General features: G+C 41.0%; 2 long non-coding RNA genes across 2 annotated transcripts in view; both read left to right on the top strand.

Annotated features, from left to right (window-relative positions):
- Positions 1-6093, top strand: part of LOC135313785 (uncharacterized) — a 44684-nt gene extending 38591 nt beyond the window's left edge. Inside the window, exon 7 of the long non-coding RNA XR_010373278.1 lies at positions 5717-6093. This is a non-coding gene — a long non-coding RNA (uncharacterized LOC135313785). The remainder of the gene's footprint in view (positions 1-5716) is intronic.
- Positions 925-3433, top strand: LOC135313786 (uncharacterized). Its single transcript, XR_010373279.1, has 2 exons — positions 925-2435; positions 3189-3433. It is a non-coding gene; the product is annotated as an uncharacterized LOC135313786 (long non-coding RNA).
- Positions 6094-15512: the final 9419 nt, after the last annotated feature.

The following is a 15512-nucleotide window of genomic DNA, read 5'->3' as shown; positions in this document are numbered from 1 at the left end:
GGAAGATCAGAGCGTTCATTATATACCGGTGCCATACACTGGTGAAAAATATACGCTGAAATGCCAAACATCTTTAAACATATACCTTTGAACACAATGTGATAAAGAATTCCCACCGCACCGTTCTACATGACCTGACAATGCCAGGAGCACCGAAAGACCCTTCTGGAAGGGTTAGTCAGGGTAGATCTGAAGTACATGAAAATATTTTGGTAGTATTGCAAAGCACAACAATCTGATCTGTGAATAAGAGGAAATTGAAGCGATATACCACACCAAATTATTTTTGGTTTTGACTTAGAAATATCGTAACTGTCATAAAGCAAAATTGTCTTTTGATTGTAACAATATGCGTTGAAATGACTGGTAGGAAAGTTAATCTTTTGAAGATTATGAAATATTTTTTTGTACTGAGGATATGCTTCTAAAGGTGTTTTTCCATCTAAAATGTTTAATTTTAAGAGTGAAATGAAACTACCTATTGCACAGATATTCTGGTGAGGTGTTCCTGCGTAGGAGGAAGAGGAGGGCAGGCAGCCTGGCTGATAGCCTGTCTGCACGCGCACTGCAGACGTTGGTATCTGGGGTCTCCTTGGTGTTCTTTTACCTTTGTGTCAGGGAGCGAGTGGTGGAAAAGATGAGGCTACCTTGTGTTGAGGAGTCTGGTCCGTGCACTGCTTCTACCATAGGCTTCCTCCGCGAGCAAGTCACTTCAGCCTGTTGCCTCGGGGATGCGCCGATGGGGAAAGTCAAGTAACACCTTTCTATAAAAGTTGTTGTTCTTTTTGAGGACAAGATGGAACGTCCCAGGAAAAGTGGAGCAGTAGGTGCAACAGCTCCTATCAGAAGCTGTCGAAACACAAAGCTCGTCCCCTCGGCAGCCCTCGCTGCTGTCTGACACCTGGCCTGACGACAGAGGTAAACTCTGAAATATTCTGTTTTGTGCATCATTGGCCAAATCAGAATTGACTGATTTATATTCGACATGAAAATTGGATTTCAAAGTACATTGCAAGAAGGCAGCTGGCCTAATGAGAAGATTATTCTGTCGTATCAATGCATAATGTAGCTAATGAATTAAATCTAACCACCTACGGTTAGATCTGTTCACGATGTATAAAAATGCATATGAAAATGAGATTTTTATTAAAAATATCATAACACGAATATTTTTACTTCAGCCAGAACATGTTACATAAGTCATACAGCTGTAAGGTGAATGTTATTACACCACTGATATTTAATCTAAATACCAAAATAAGTATTATTTTCACATTTCTGTCATAAACAGGGTGGCTTTTCACAGTGCATCTATGTCAGGAATCATATGAACAATGATCCCCAATACAGGTACATTGTTCACCTCTGCAGGCAGGTGGGGAATTATGTCCTATGGATCTGAATTAATTTTAATTCTAGTATTTCCTCAGGTTTGTTACTTGAATGGAAAAAGAATTTTCTTATGTTGACATTTTATGCACAAGAAGTTTAATTTTAGAAGAACTTGTAATTTTGTTTTAATGATTCATTAAAATGTTATTTTGTTTATGGCTTGTCTTCACTTAAAAATTCTCAAATATTGCTTTATAACAATGAAGTATAATAACTTAAAACTATTCAATCTATGAATTCCCTATGGAGAAGGTAAGGTGATTGGTTAGTCACTGAGCTGTTAACAATATTTAAACATGCACTGGTGTTTTTCAACAAACAATTCCTGACGCGTTCTTTTGATTTATTCTTTTAAATGAAAGTTGAAGATTCCAGTGGGGCAGTGGGATTGAAATGATACAGTGGAATGAATCATTCTGAGCTATCGCACAAATGATCTTTGTATTAAAAATGGATTTATTCATTGAACCGCAACAGCTTCTTCCAAAAGCCTTTCCAATTTATCAAATTAATAAAATTGTGCCTTTTAAAAAGGGGCAATATATTAACGTTAAAAGAAAATGCATATATCAGAAGGCCAGGAAGAATCAGCAGGCGTTCTGGATGTATGTATATTTTCGTTGTAACAAACCACCGTCCCTTCTAGGCTTTTAAGATTATGGTTTATGTGTGATTGCCCTCGTGCCATATCTAGTTCAGGGAATCTATGGAGTCCATCACTGTCACATCTAAGCTGTTCCTCAGTAAACAGCATGCCCATATTGCTGCCTGTGTCCCTTTAACAGACACCACAGTTGTATTTATATCATGTATGTATGTGACTTGGGCTGGAGTAGTTTATTTTTTTTCAATTTGCAGAGTGGAATGTATCATCCTTGCAAGAATCACAGAATCATTAAGGTTGGAAAAGACCTCTAGGATCAAGTCCAACCGCTAACGCAGCAATACCATGGCTCTTAAACCATGCCCTGAAGCACTTGTAGGAAGCTCTGAACCTGTGTGATCATCATAGGTGAGGGTTCCTCACTGCAGGAGGTGATGAGGTGGAGTATGGACTCGCTGCAGAGTCCCCTTTCCCCAGAAAATATAGTCAAATATTTACATGTGAATGTTGATCATCAAAAGGTTACACGGGTCAGCTCAGCAACTGATTCCTGGTTGCCCTTGTTTACCTGTGAGTATTCTGAGCCCTGAGTAAATTATGGACCAGATTGACTTGGTGACAAGGTCGTTTGGGTTTTTCAAAGCTCTACTGAGGTTTGAGGACTTATTCTCATCTCATGACTTAACTTCAAACATTGGCTCGTACTCCTGAATGTTAGAATACCTCTAATTCCACAGGAGGCTGAGAACCTCCCTCCACAGTGCAGCGCTTCTTTTGCCTTGGTATTAAAGTTGTAAATTTGAATACGCTAAAATGTTAAAGTTTAGGTTTAGGTGTCCTGAAGTTCTCTTTGGCTTCAGTGCCAACCAGTTTGGATGTTGGCACCTCTACCTCAGGTCAGATATTTAATACATTTGTGTGTGTATATGTCTATGATTATGGTGCATTTCTATTGACATTTTTATATCAAATTAGGGAAATATTGCTTCAGTCTATCAGCTTTTGTAACCTTTACCTGGCATATATCTGAGCCAATAGTAAAGGCTTCTGGAAATGATGGGGAGAGGTGTATCAAACAGGGAAGAGTCCCCAGGAAAGCTAAATGGTGGTGGCCAGCACTAGCTTTTGGCTCTGGGTTCAGTCAGTATAACCCGTATCTGCAGGCTTGGCTCAGAGTCGACCTTCGTTTCAGGTACCACCCCTTGTCTCTGGACAGTGATGGACCCGAGGGTGCCTTCTGCTCTTTCATCCTTATTCTTTGAGTGTCAGCAGTGCGATGGGGTAATGGCAGCATGTCATCAAACCTCTCACTTTCTGGCTGTGTTTCAGAAGTGGTCAATTAAATGTCTTAAAAGCAATTCAGGCCATTGTGTCTTCCTGGCGAGCCATGATAACTGTCAGAGGCAGGAATTAGACTTGTCTGGATACAGAAGAACAGAAATGTTTATGTATTTCAATGAGACGTAAAACAGAATACATACGTACAGGTTGAAGCTAAAGCATGCGAACAGGGTTTGTTGTAATGAGATTATATGTCTTATAACCACTAACAATTATATTCCCATTACTAATATACATGGGGAGTGAAGCCAATTACACTGCAGTCACTGTGGGGCTATGAACACGTTACAGAGTATACCCAGGAATCAGACATGTATTTTCATACGTTGACACCTGTATTTGAGCTCTCACACTGGCATGTATCAGGAGTATTTCTTCTGAAACCAGCAGAGTTAGAGAAACTGAAAGTTGAGAGAGGAAAAACAGGCCAACTGAATTAATATATTTTTTTTGTAAGAGAACGCAGGATGAAAACTTACTTTTGCCAACAATCAGCATCTTAGTAAAATTTAATTTGCTTAAAATGTATTTTGCTGGAATAAGCACTGTCATGTGGGTTCCTGATTTTTAGAAGGTATATAATCTTATTTCCCATGTGATGTATATAAATCAGTATTCACTGATTATGGTCACTGAGACCCCTTTGGGCAGGGGTATGCTGGGCCCCTCCCAGAGGTACTGTGCAATATGACCTAATATTTCTGATGCTTCCCATCTCTTGCCTGTCATCTGTGTCTTATTATGCTATTTAGCACAGGAGGTATATTTTCATTCTGTGGTTGTGAAGTTTATAGCATAATGAAGTCATGGTGCGTGACTTGAGGTGGGAATAACTTAATAATTGATGACTGCTTGACAGCTAGCCCTGTCCAGTTATGCAGTTAAATGAGAGAGCTTGTGCACACAGAGGAAACTGGTGTTCTGGAGTGCAGTGTCCTTGGTAGAACATTGGACTACCAGGTCAGAGCATGTGGCGATTTATTTTTTTAAATATACAGAATATTTGCAGTGGAGAATGTCATTCCCTCACTTTGAATCTTTCTGCAGGAACCCATTGCATGAAATAGAAATGTTTGTTGTGTTTTCTAATCTTAAGTCAGTCAAGATGTTTTAAAAATTGTTTTGGATAAATTTAAAAATAATAATTTCAAGGGAAATTCAAACAATTCTTGATATTCAAACAATTATCCTCAGCCTTAGTGATGGAAGAGAGAGCCATAATCTTTCAATGTGAAGAACTGTTTTCCTGGACAGTGTTCCTGCAAGCTTTTAAGAGGTGATCAAACCTATTTGTGTTGTATCTTATATATAACAGTTGGGTGGTACACTTTGTTTCTGTGTTTCACTCCACCGTGAGGAGAAAAATAATCATTGTTGCTGTCAAGGAGCTATTTCCTGGGAATTTTTTATGCCAACGTGACAGTACAAACATCCATTGCCAGCTTCCCAGCTGGCTCTAGTGCCTTTGGCAGTCATGTTCAAGGGGGATATTGGAGAAGATTTGGATACTTCTCTCATAATGTGCTGGGAAGCTTATTTTTTTCATTAAAATAGCTTATTTATATGCTTTATTTAGCATTATGTACTTTAGAAGACTGTTCTCGAGTTGCCTCTTGACCAGCTGAACTCTGAGAAATTCTTGTTCACCTGGACTCCAGCTCATGGGCACCTATTGTAGTGACAAGTGCTCCTTCCTCTACTCCTGCAGATAAAAAGATTCATTGTATGCTTGTGATTATTCTCCTTTCTCAAAGTTGTACTCCTGAAGTCCTTCTAGGTCTTTGTCTTTGTGTAGTTGCATGGAGGTGGTAAATGAGCTTCACCCGGAGGATGAACGCAAGAGTTGGGGCTGAACTCTTGCATTTAAATGCCAGCGTTGCCTTCAGCAGGACATCCCCCTGTGAGAAATTATGTACTCTCCCCAGAGAGGCGTTTTGATTACTACCTGATATTAAGGAAGTGTGCATGAAAAGAGCCTTCAAAAGGTACTTCATTCCACTTAAAATTCACTTTATTGTGCGGCTTATTTCATGTGATAGTTGTTTACTGTTAAATAGCATCAGCAAAGTTTCATTTCTAATTAACCTGTATACCAAGAGATTTCTCTTTATCTCTCAGAAGATGTGTATTCAGACGATCAATTCATCTGGTCTAGTGAATGGCACGCAAGTGCGTATGCAAAACAGTCAGAGAAGCCTCTGACTCTTATTAAATTTCCAGTACAGGCCTTGGTGTTACAAGCTTTTGATCAGATGCAATCTCTTCTCAAACTCAATCTAATATCCCTAGGTGGCAGCTCTTTCTTTCCTTTTTTTTTTTTGCTCTTATTTTCGCAGGCAGCTTTCTCATCAATTTTCTCCCTTCTGTTTCTCCCTCCAGGAGCTCAGACACAGAGCAGTTGTGGTGCAGTGATGTTCTTAAATACGAAGCTGGAAATGCGGCGGTGCCAGACGAGGCAATTTGGTCTGTCCTGGGGCTCGGCCTGCAGCAGCTCTGTCCCTCCTGCCTCCCAGCAAGGCAAGAAAACAAGCATGCACAGACTAGATGTTCTGGAGATGCAAAGTCTTTCCACTTCCTTCCTCCCCTGATGTCTTCAAAACCGTGCTTTGTATCCATGTTGCCGTATATTGAGTTTAAGCGCACGGTCTCACAAAGGGGACGTGATTTTGCACATTGTATTTTTATTCAACAGTAATCCTGCGTGTGGCCTGCTGTGGTGGTTGATCAAACTGGTGTTCGAAGGTCCTCGTGCAACTGGGGGCAGACTGGGTGCCTGCCTGCTGTGGAAAGGGATTCAATCCTGAAATAAAGATGAAAAACCAGTTCTCTCTTTAGGAAACTAAATGCTTCCCTGCATCTTCTCATTCTCTGTAGCTTCTTCCGTCTTAGACACACATGGTTATTTTTTTTTTTTAAATTTGTTACCATGTATGACCTTAATGAAAGAAGCTCTAAATGAACCTAAATTACCTTGCTTTAGCTACGGACCAAGCGAATGCATAAATGTAGGAAACCAGCTGCTTTCTGGGAAGTTGCTCTTGCACCATAACCTACTTTTACATCTGAACTCTTGGAAAATTGATCTTTGAGGGCTGACTTTTCAAATGAACCTGGAAAAAGCTCATTGTCAGGGAGGGAAACTGGGCATCTGCATCCTGTTAACGGCATAGCCGGTCTGCCTGGAGAACAATTTCGGATAAAAAAGGATTTTCTATTTCTGCTGATTTAAAATAATAAAGAATATGCTCGGTGATGAAGATTGGCCATAAGGAGGCAACGTGTGTTTTATTAACTGTCTGGCTGCAGCGTATGGAACACATGGAGCCTGGGCTGGGCTTTGTGCACCTTGCAGCTCCTGTTGGATCTCCTGGCTCTGTGGCTGGGGGAGATGCTGCAGCTGCGGGATGCAGCTCCCTGGATGCAGGATCTCTTTTGTATTCCTTCCATCGCTTCCGTTGGTGTCTCTGGGCTCCTGCTGCTCAGACCTAGAGAATGGGAATGTGGAGCAGCAGCTGCATGCTTTAAAGCATCTGGTTAGCCTCTTGCAGGTAGATTAATAAATCTACTGGAATATATTTCTATTTCAAAAGATCATTTTTAACTTAGTCCAGGAGGTGGAATGTTTGAAAGGCCCTGAAGGTGTAAAGGGCCATATTCGGGTGTAATTTGGTGGCAATCAACTCCCAGTCAAAAGTTCTAACTTTCTGACTTCTTTAATTGACACTTAGAATGGGATTTCCAGCTGTCCTGGGAGATAAAGTTCCACTGAAAATCAATGGGACTCTTACACTTCTAATGACTAAAGCGCCTGCAGAAATCCCATCTTAAAGGCTCTAAATTACTATCTCATTTTCAGAAGTTCTCGGCAGCTTTGACTGGGTTTTACTGCTGCTAACTACCGCTTGGGCCTTTCTAAATCTCCTCCCTTAACAACCGTAAGAGTTGCGGGAGCTGTGCTTAGGACACCTGGAACTAGGGCACGCCTTTGCGGATTTTTGAATTAAATTTTTAAAACACTTGCTGAAAACTATAGTGTAGAGATGAAGCCTGGTATAATTCCTGTATCCCTCTTTGTCAAGTTTTCGATTCCCTATTTGATCTACAGGATCTAGATAAATCGACATGTTTGCCTGTTTTAGCCAATGTTTAATTAAATATGAAGATTACAGGTGTACTTGAATGGAAGAATGAATGCTTGATATATTTTCATTGAGATCTGGATTTATAATGAAATGATTTATTACTTCCAAATTAGAAGCATTAGAAAAAGTGTTTGTGTACTTGTGATTTCTTCAAACTGCTTATATTTGCATCTCATGTTTTTTATACAAACACTGTCCCTCTTCTGTAGAAAACTGCTCTGAGATGATGATGATGTTCTCCTGAGATTTTTTTTTCCTCCTTTGACTATACCTTTTTAACTGAGTGCAATGCCTAAGGGAAAAACTGAGGTTTAATCTGTCACATTTCTAGTTCCAGTGACTGAACTCAATCTGAGGCTTGAAATGCCGTACTAAAAATAACATTTGGGGTTGCTACAGCTCTTTTCTTACGTCTGGTTTTAATTTTGGATGAATTCCATAAACTTAAGATTAGTATGTAGTTTGGTATCTTTCCTTCAGGAATATTTTTTTCAATTGTTCCTTAGGTTTAGAAAGTGCGTGGAAGCCATAAGCGAGGTTCTTCCCTCCAAAAAGTTGAGATGAATACGGTGAAATAAAACTTGTGCATAAATCACTATTTATCTTCATGGCAATGAGATCACTTAGTGACCCAATCAGCACGTTCTCCTGTATTTTAAGAAAGAAGGCTGATGAGAAGGGAAACACGTTGTTATGGTAGTTGAGAAACAAGAGTATGTTGTTGAGAAGGGGTTAGAGGTAAGAATGACTTTTAGCTGTTAAACCCGTGCGTGTGTGGGAGGCCCGCCCTGTGCGTCCAGCACAGCCCTGTAGGGAGGCACTGCTCAGCCAGCCTTCACGATGCTTAAACCAAGAATATATTGAAGAAGAAAAAAATACATACAGACACTGCTGGAAAAGAACTCTCTTGCTGCTCACCTGGAACGGCTGAGTGCGAGTAAAGAGCATGGCTGGGACGTGGAGCTTTATTTCTTGGAAGTGAATCAGAATTGCAGAAGAGGAAGGCGAGGCTGTGTTCGGTTAGCAGGCAGAGCCCCCGGGTTAGAATGTTTGTTGTTAATCTGAGGGGGCTTTTCCCCAGCATGAGACTTGGGGCGAACTACAAACTAGAATTACTAGCGTTGGAAAAGACTTTGCAGTCAGTTTTGTCTTGACTTATGTGTGTTATTTGTAATATTGATTAGGTGTTTGACAAACAAATGAAATTAAGAAAAAGCCCTTGCTCGTTTAATTAAGAACCATATAAATAGTGGCATATATTAGTGGGGGGAAAAAAGTCATCTTTGCTTTGGGTTTCCCATAATCTGGCATAAAAATAATGTGTAATATAAATGTGTTTATACCTTAGTGTATCTTGTTAAACCATTTAAAGTTAACAAATGTTTCGCTATTTCAAAACTTTAATTAGCATTTAACAGGAAAGCAACTGTATAGCCAATTAGAGATCTAAGCAATAATACACACTCACTTCCATTTTCTAGCAATTAATTGATAACCAGTTTACTGTGGGCTAATAATTAAATGAGAAAACATTCTGAGCAAATTGAAAGCACTGATGCAAATGAGTTCTGCATTTATTCTTTTCATATTCACTGACCACGTTATCTAATCTGTTGGGAGCAGAGAAATCCTGAATTATACTAAATATACACTCAGGCTGGCTAACCAACCCTTGAAGCAGCATTAGTCACTTTCTGGAAGCTTTGCTTTCCTGAAGGAAAATCTTAAAGCAGTGCTGAAGCTGGCGAGTGCGACGCAGCTGGGACGCGGGGCGGCGCGGGGCAGCGGATCTCTGCCTCGTTGGCAGATTGTTTTCTCTCTCTTTCTTGTGCTTGAGCTAGCAAAGCTGAACAGACCCAGTGGGGATGCACGGTGCAATCAGCTGTCCTGCCCATGTCTTTCCCAAGCAGAAAAGTCACAACCACGTTGGAAAACAAAGGGGTCACCACTTCAGCGACGCTGGTGTTGGCAAGAGGCACGAGATAAAGGAAAGATTTGACAAAGAAGGATGAGTTGGCAAATGTCGCTTGGTACATTCTGTATGTGAAAATTGGAGACATTTTTCTGCTCAATGTAGCAGCGATTATTGGGAATAGCTCCTCACAAACAGGAAATATCCCCATCACCCACACTCGAAGTGTAGCCATCTCCAGTGGATGTAGGAGGAAGCCTCATTTTTGTCTTGAAGTTCATCTGTGTGTGATATCGTCCTCATCTGGATGGCCAGTAAGGTGAAATTGCCTGAGCTCTATTAAGCTTTAAACACAAGCTATCTGTTCCAGCAACACTCCCCAAAAAACGCTGTTTCTCAATACCACTCTTACCCCTGACTATTGCAAAACTGCCGTGTCGATACGCAGGGACTAAGCCCTGACCATTTCAATTGCTTTTGCAACACAATTAAACTGTAAAACAATAAGATGATACCGGGTGTTTTATTAAAATGTCCCTTTCTCCACCCCTCCCACCCCCAACCCCAAGATTCTCATTTGTTTATCTCATCTAAATTAAGAGGTACTATTTGACTAGTGTGAAATCAGTACGTGGGGCCTCATGGCAGTACTTGAACAAGTATTGCCCAAAAATAATAATTGGCGTTCAAATTTTAATGTATTTCTGTGTTCAAATTTTAATGTATTTCTGTGTTCAAATTTTAATGCATTGTGTTTTTTACTTGCCAGTGCAGATGGGGAGATTATGGAGAATTAAGAATGTAAACTAAGACTTGTATCCTCCTACTTCCCATCTAAACAGAGCCTTGGGAAAGGAGCAGGTGAGGACGAGCCCTGGGAGCGCCCGTAAAGCGATGCTGACCTGCGACGTTGCCTGTGAGCGAAGGTCACCCCATTTCCCCCATCAGCTCCCTTCTCCTCGGGGTGAGCACCCTCTTTGATGGCTGCTTTATTCCCAGAGAACCCACCCACTGTTCGTTTCATGGCCTCTCTTGATTACTATAAATATAATTTCCCTAGAGCTTTTTTTTCACCTCTAGACAAGATAAGTAAGATTTTATAGTATTTAGGTTTTCTTTTCCTCTGGACTGTCACATGCCTTAGTATTGGGGGCTGCAGAGTTGTTATGCTTAGAAATAAAGGTAAATCAGAACTCTTCCTTACAAATTTTCACTCATTCCCACCAGCTGTTGCGATCACAAATATTATCATATTATGTGTGCAGAGCTATAATTTGAAATAATAAGTAGTGCCTAATTTTATTGGTATTTACTACACAGACATAAATAGAGCTAAAACTAACCGCGTAAGAAAATAACATTTAAATTTCATGTAGATGTCAGTGCTGACTTGAATTTGTTTTGGTCTGGTTAAGTATTGCACATAACTTTTCATCAAAATATATATTTAACAAAAACCATCAATGATGTAGTAATTACAAGAAAAATAATGACAAATATAAAGGCTATTAAATATCATATAAGTATATCCAGTCACTAAAACAGTTGCTATTTGTAGTATGTGAAAACAGTACAAATCGGATAAAACCATCATGAATATATCAAGTAAAATATTTTTTACGGGTAGACTGGAAGCTCTGAAATTTGGCAAAATGATTGTTTGCCATAACGACGACGAAGCAATTTATTCCAGAAATATAGCTTTTCACTATTTGTGGAGTTTCTGGACATTTCTTGCATTTATTTATATGATACAACTCATTTATTCATGATTTATTCAGACGATCCTTCAAAACTCTTCATTCTGTGGAATGAAAGGGTGTTACGACATTGCACTGTGCAGTGGTGAATTCCCCGAGAAATTACTTGTATTGAATTAATTTATGGATGCGATAACATTTGAATGGGTTTTTTTTTCCTTTTTTTGTGTTGAACGTGCTAATTTCTCCTGGAGGTATAACTAAGATTTGTGACAGTCGTAGACAATACAGTGTTTTCACTATCAAAATATGTCCTCCAAATTATTCTAGGGAGCAACTGGGACAACTTGTTAATGAGGTGATGTCTGGAATGGCTTCTAATATTAGGTTAGCACCTTAGACCATAGAAAATTTTTTTATTCCTTGTTGTTAATAACTTATTATTCCCCCATTATCACTGCTATTATTTATTAATGGCTGTTCTATTGCTTCAGTCATGCTCATTATCTGATTTTACATTAACAATGTCAGCCTGTCAACTGCGTCCCACGCTACCACATCGTCACCATGGCTATCTGGAGCGCAGCCTTCCAGGGCAAAGACATCTAGAGGTTACTTTGCAAGTGAGCACAAAATACCTACTTTGATGCTCATAACTTCTGGCTCGTGCTATTTCATAGGAGGCCTGGTTTGATCTACTGCTGCAAAGTTGTAGTTGCTCGTAAAAATCCAGCCAGCTGTCGGACCCTTAGAATCCCACAGAACCACCTTTGTATCCTCCAGAGTTTCATCTGGTCCTGTGTGAAACCAAGGACAGTAAGGCCTTTTTTAAAGGCTCCTGTTAAGAAGAAGATACCCCAAGTGTCCTGGAGTGTCAGCACTTGGCAACCTGAAGCCGCTGACGGAGACCTCCTTATGATTGAGCCACCAGTCTATCCAGAGTCCCAACTCTTGAGTGCAAAAAGTAACTGGCTCCTACCTTTCCTAGATCATCTTCTGCAAAAGTCTCCGCATGAAGGAAGCAATGACGTTTTGCTGGCAGACATGGAAATTCAGAAAAAAGAACCCCTCCAGCTGGGCAATATGAAGACTAGGGTTTAAGTTTAGCAAGAGGACTTTCATTTGGAATTTTTGAACCTGCAGAAAACCCCAATAACTTTTAGGAAAAATAATGTGGAGAACCACATATATGGCAGGTAGATTTGCAGGCTGCCAACTTAATCAGCCAGCTCAGTCAGCGGGAGGATAATATGATAATATTCTCTGGATGCTGGGCACGTCATGGTAAACTCTTTGGTGAACTGGCTGCTTTACATATGATGTTTGATCATTAGAACATTGAGCTCTGAGCCCTCAGTTCAAGTGAATTACAGCACCTCACTGTCAATGACAAAGACCTAGAAAATGTTCATATTTTATGTCTCATAGAGATACTGTGTCTTAAAAATGTACCAACTAGAGCAGTTATTAGACGATCAGCATAGTTTAAGAGTCCTCATTTTTTTCTGATGGGGACAAGAAGTGTGTTTTGAACACCAAGTGTTTATAATTAACACGTGTTCTAATCAAATGGCCTTTTTACACTCCTAAATGCAACCGAATTTAAGCAAAAGCCCCTTTAGCGTGATAAAGTTTCCTATATCCTTTTTCCTATTCCATTGCTGAAACTTCTAGAACATGCGATGTTCTTTCAGAGAAATATCTAAGGAACCTTTCCCTTGCTGCATTCTGTGGCATCGGGCTCTTGCTGTGTGCGCTTCGTCCCAAGCTCCTCCGGCCTCTCCAGGCTGCTCCCGCTCCTTCCCTACCCTCCCCATCTCCTGAGAGCTGCTGCTTTAGCATGTTAATGCAAGGCTGCCTTTTAGATGCCATTTCAAGTGTCCCTCACTGCTCTGTGGGTTCAAAGGTTTGGTATTTTCCTCACTGGTCACTCCCTTGTTCTATCTGACTGTTATAACTTTATCTCTCCTTTTTTTTGCTGCATTCAAACCCTGTGAAGACCAATATGTGGCTGTAAACGGAGAACAGCAACACACTACCTGATGTTTGCAATCAATATTCATGCATGGGTTTCTTTTCAGTGGGTCAGTGGGTAACCCAGATTTTTTCCCCTTTATACTAAGCTTAGATTTTTTTTTACATTCTCTGAAAATATTGATTAACCTTCTTGTTTGTGAGGCTATGACTGTAAAAAAAATTATTTTTTAAATTTCTCTGCATTTTCCTGGATCCTGGGAAGACTGGAAGCCAACACTGAGAGAAACCTTGCTTATATCAGAGTTGACACCGAGATCTACATACTAGGTATGAAGCTACTTTGTATGTTTGCATCTGTTTTGTTTTTCATCGCTAATCAAATGTTTGATCAGATTCTGCACTGCGGTGCGTATTGTTCCAGGGATGTACGTGTTCATAGGAATTTTTACATGAATGCTTTTATGAATATTTCACTTCAAGTTGAAAGAATGAAGCAGACTTGCCCCAGCCACAGGAGGGCTCATGGGAGGTTGGGTGTTGCTTAGTTTGCAGAGTCTCTCCTACTGTACGCTGGGATTGCCTTCCCTGGGCGCTCCAGTGTTTCTCACCACTTGCCAGGATTTCTTCTTCTCTTCTTCCAGCAGGGTGCATTGCAGTAGTGCTGTTCAGTTTTTCTCGAGCTAACCCTGCTTTTCTTGTTTTGTTCTGTGCATAGTTGTTGATGTTGTTTTTTTTTTAAATGGATTGCTTTCAGTGAAATCATTACCCGACATATAAAGAACAGGCAGACTGTCCTTTCCGTAAGATATGCAAAGCATAATCTCCAGCTGAGATGTGATTAGCAAAAGCTTCTGCTGTCTCAGACAAAAAGAGCCTCTTTCATTTCACCTGTGGGATACATTCCTTACAGTGCATTACTCGGCTGTGCAAAGCCGGGTCCGGGGAGACGGAGCGGAGCAAGGCTGGGCTGCCCTGTGCAGCCCTGCTGCTGGGGGAGGGAAAGGGGGGATACCGGGGGCTTCTGGGCACTGCTCTGCTTCCACTAGCTACCCCAGCAGCAGTGCCAATTGCCACTTTACAAATCGAATGGCATTCCAAATGTGGCCAGCTCCTGTTTGGATTTATAAAAAATGTCCTGCTATTCTGGCTTCCACAAGAAATTTGTAACTAAAAGTATTCTGTAGAACGTTCCAGTTCCTGTGTAAGCAGATATCCAAGGGTGGATATCCCCCTCCTCCCCCAGGCTCAGATGCCATCACTCTTTTTCTTTCCAACCAGAAATATTTGTTTAAATAGTTTGATTTGTCTAGACTGACTCACGGCTTAATGGGATTTTAATCTGTTTATCTCAGTGTCTCATTCTAGTCTGTGTGTCTGCTCCCTCGGACAAGCTGTGTCTCCCAGGGTGTGCAACCCCAAAGGCAAGTCAAGGTCCATCGGCGTTGCAAGAACCCAGCCTGCAGAGGCGAATGGGAGCAGCCGTGGTTCATGCTCTGCATGAGGCTTCTGCAAGGCAGTACATCTTCTCCCAGGTTTTTTTAGTTTGACTGCATTACAGTTCTTTCTGGAAGGGGAAAAAAAACCCAACCCAACCTTTTTGGAGCCTTCTATGTTTGGTTTATTTTTTTTTATTAGCTCTACTCATAACACTTTCTGTAACTTTGTAGTGTTCAAGACCTCATGAATTTAAAAAAAAATCCAACCCAAACCCCAAACAAAACCTGTTTCTACCCAGAAGGGTCTTTTATGACTGTACTGTGGGATTCTTGTGGTCATAGCTCCTGCTGCAAAGCTGAAATACTTACCGTGGACACACTTACAAATCTCTCATACTTATCCCTGAGCTTGGTTGTTTGCAGCTGTCACAGAAGTGTGAGACCTCTGAGTTTGACCTTGCTGATATGAAGACTTAAATGTGAAGCACTCAATACTTGACAGTAAAGCTGGGATTTGCTGGGGGGGCCACTGAGATGGCCCTCTGAGGGACTCCCCAGGCTGTCATCCATAAGCATCCACCTGAACCTGACAGCCTGACGGCACCGCCAGTGCCATACAAAATGGGAGGAAGAAACATTTCTTACTGTTAGAAAATCTTTGTTCAAATACCTATTTTGGTGGCTTCCTACAAGGCACCATGAGTTCAAAGGAGTTATGTATCTGTTCAAAACGTCTTCATGTGATGTTGAAACAAACCAAAAACCATGAACCCTGCATCTGTGGCATCTGGAGATTCTCACAAGGCTCCTGGTAAAGCCAAGGCTTTTATCCTACCTGTCGTGATGAGCGTGGCCGAGTGAAGAGGACAACCTCTGCTGTTGGGTAGGTTTTCCTGGGGAGGGAGCAACGGCTCTGCCGGTCTCTGTGCCGCCGGTGCGAGGGCTGCCCTGAGGAGCTGAGCCAGAGAGGCTTTGTCTCTGCAAACGCTGGTTGCTGGGAGAGACAAC

This window comes from Phalacrocorax carbo, chromosome 6, assembly GCF_963921805.1.
Source record: "Phalacrocorax carbo chromosome 6, bPhaCar2.1, whole genome shotgun sequence".
Classification (NCBI taxonomy): domain Eukaryota; kingdom Metazoa; phylum Chordata; class Aves; order Suliformes; family Phalacrocoracidae; genus Phalacrocorax; species Phalacrocorax carbo.
Note: the sequence above shows the minus strand (reverse complement) of the source record. Positions and strands in the feature narration are given on the sequence as shown.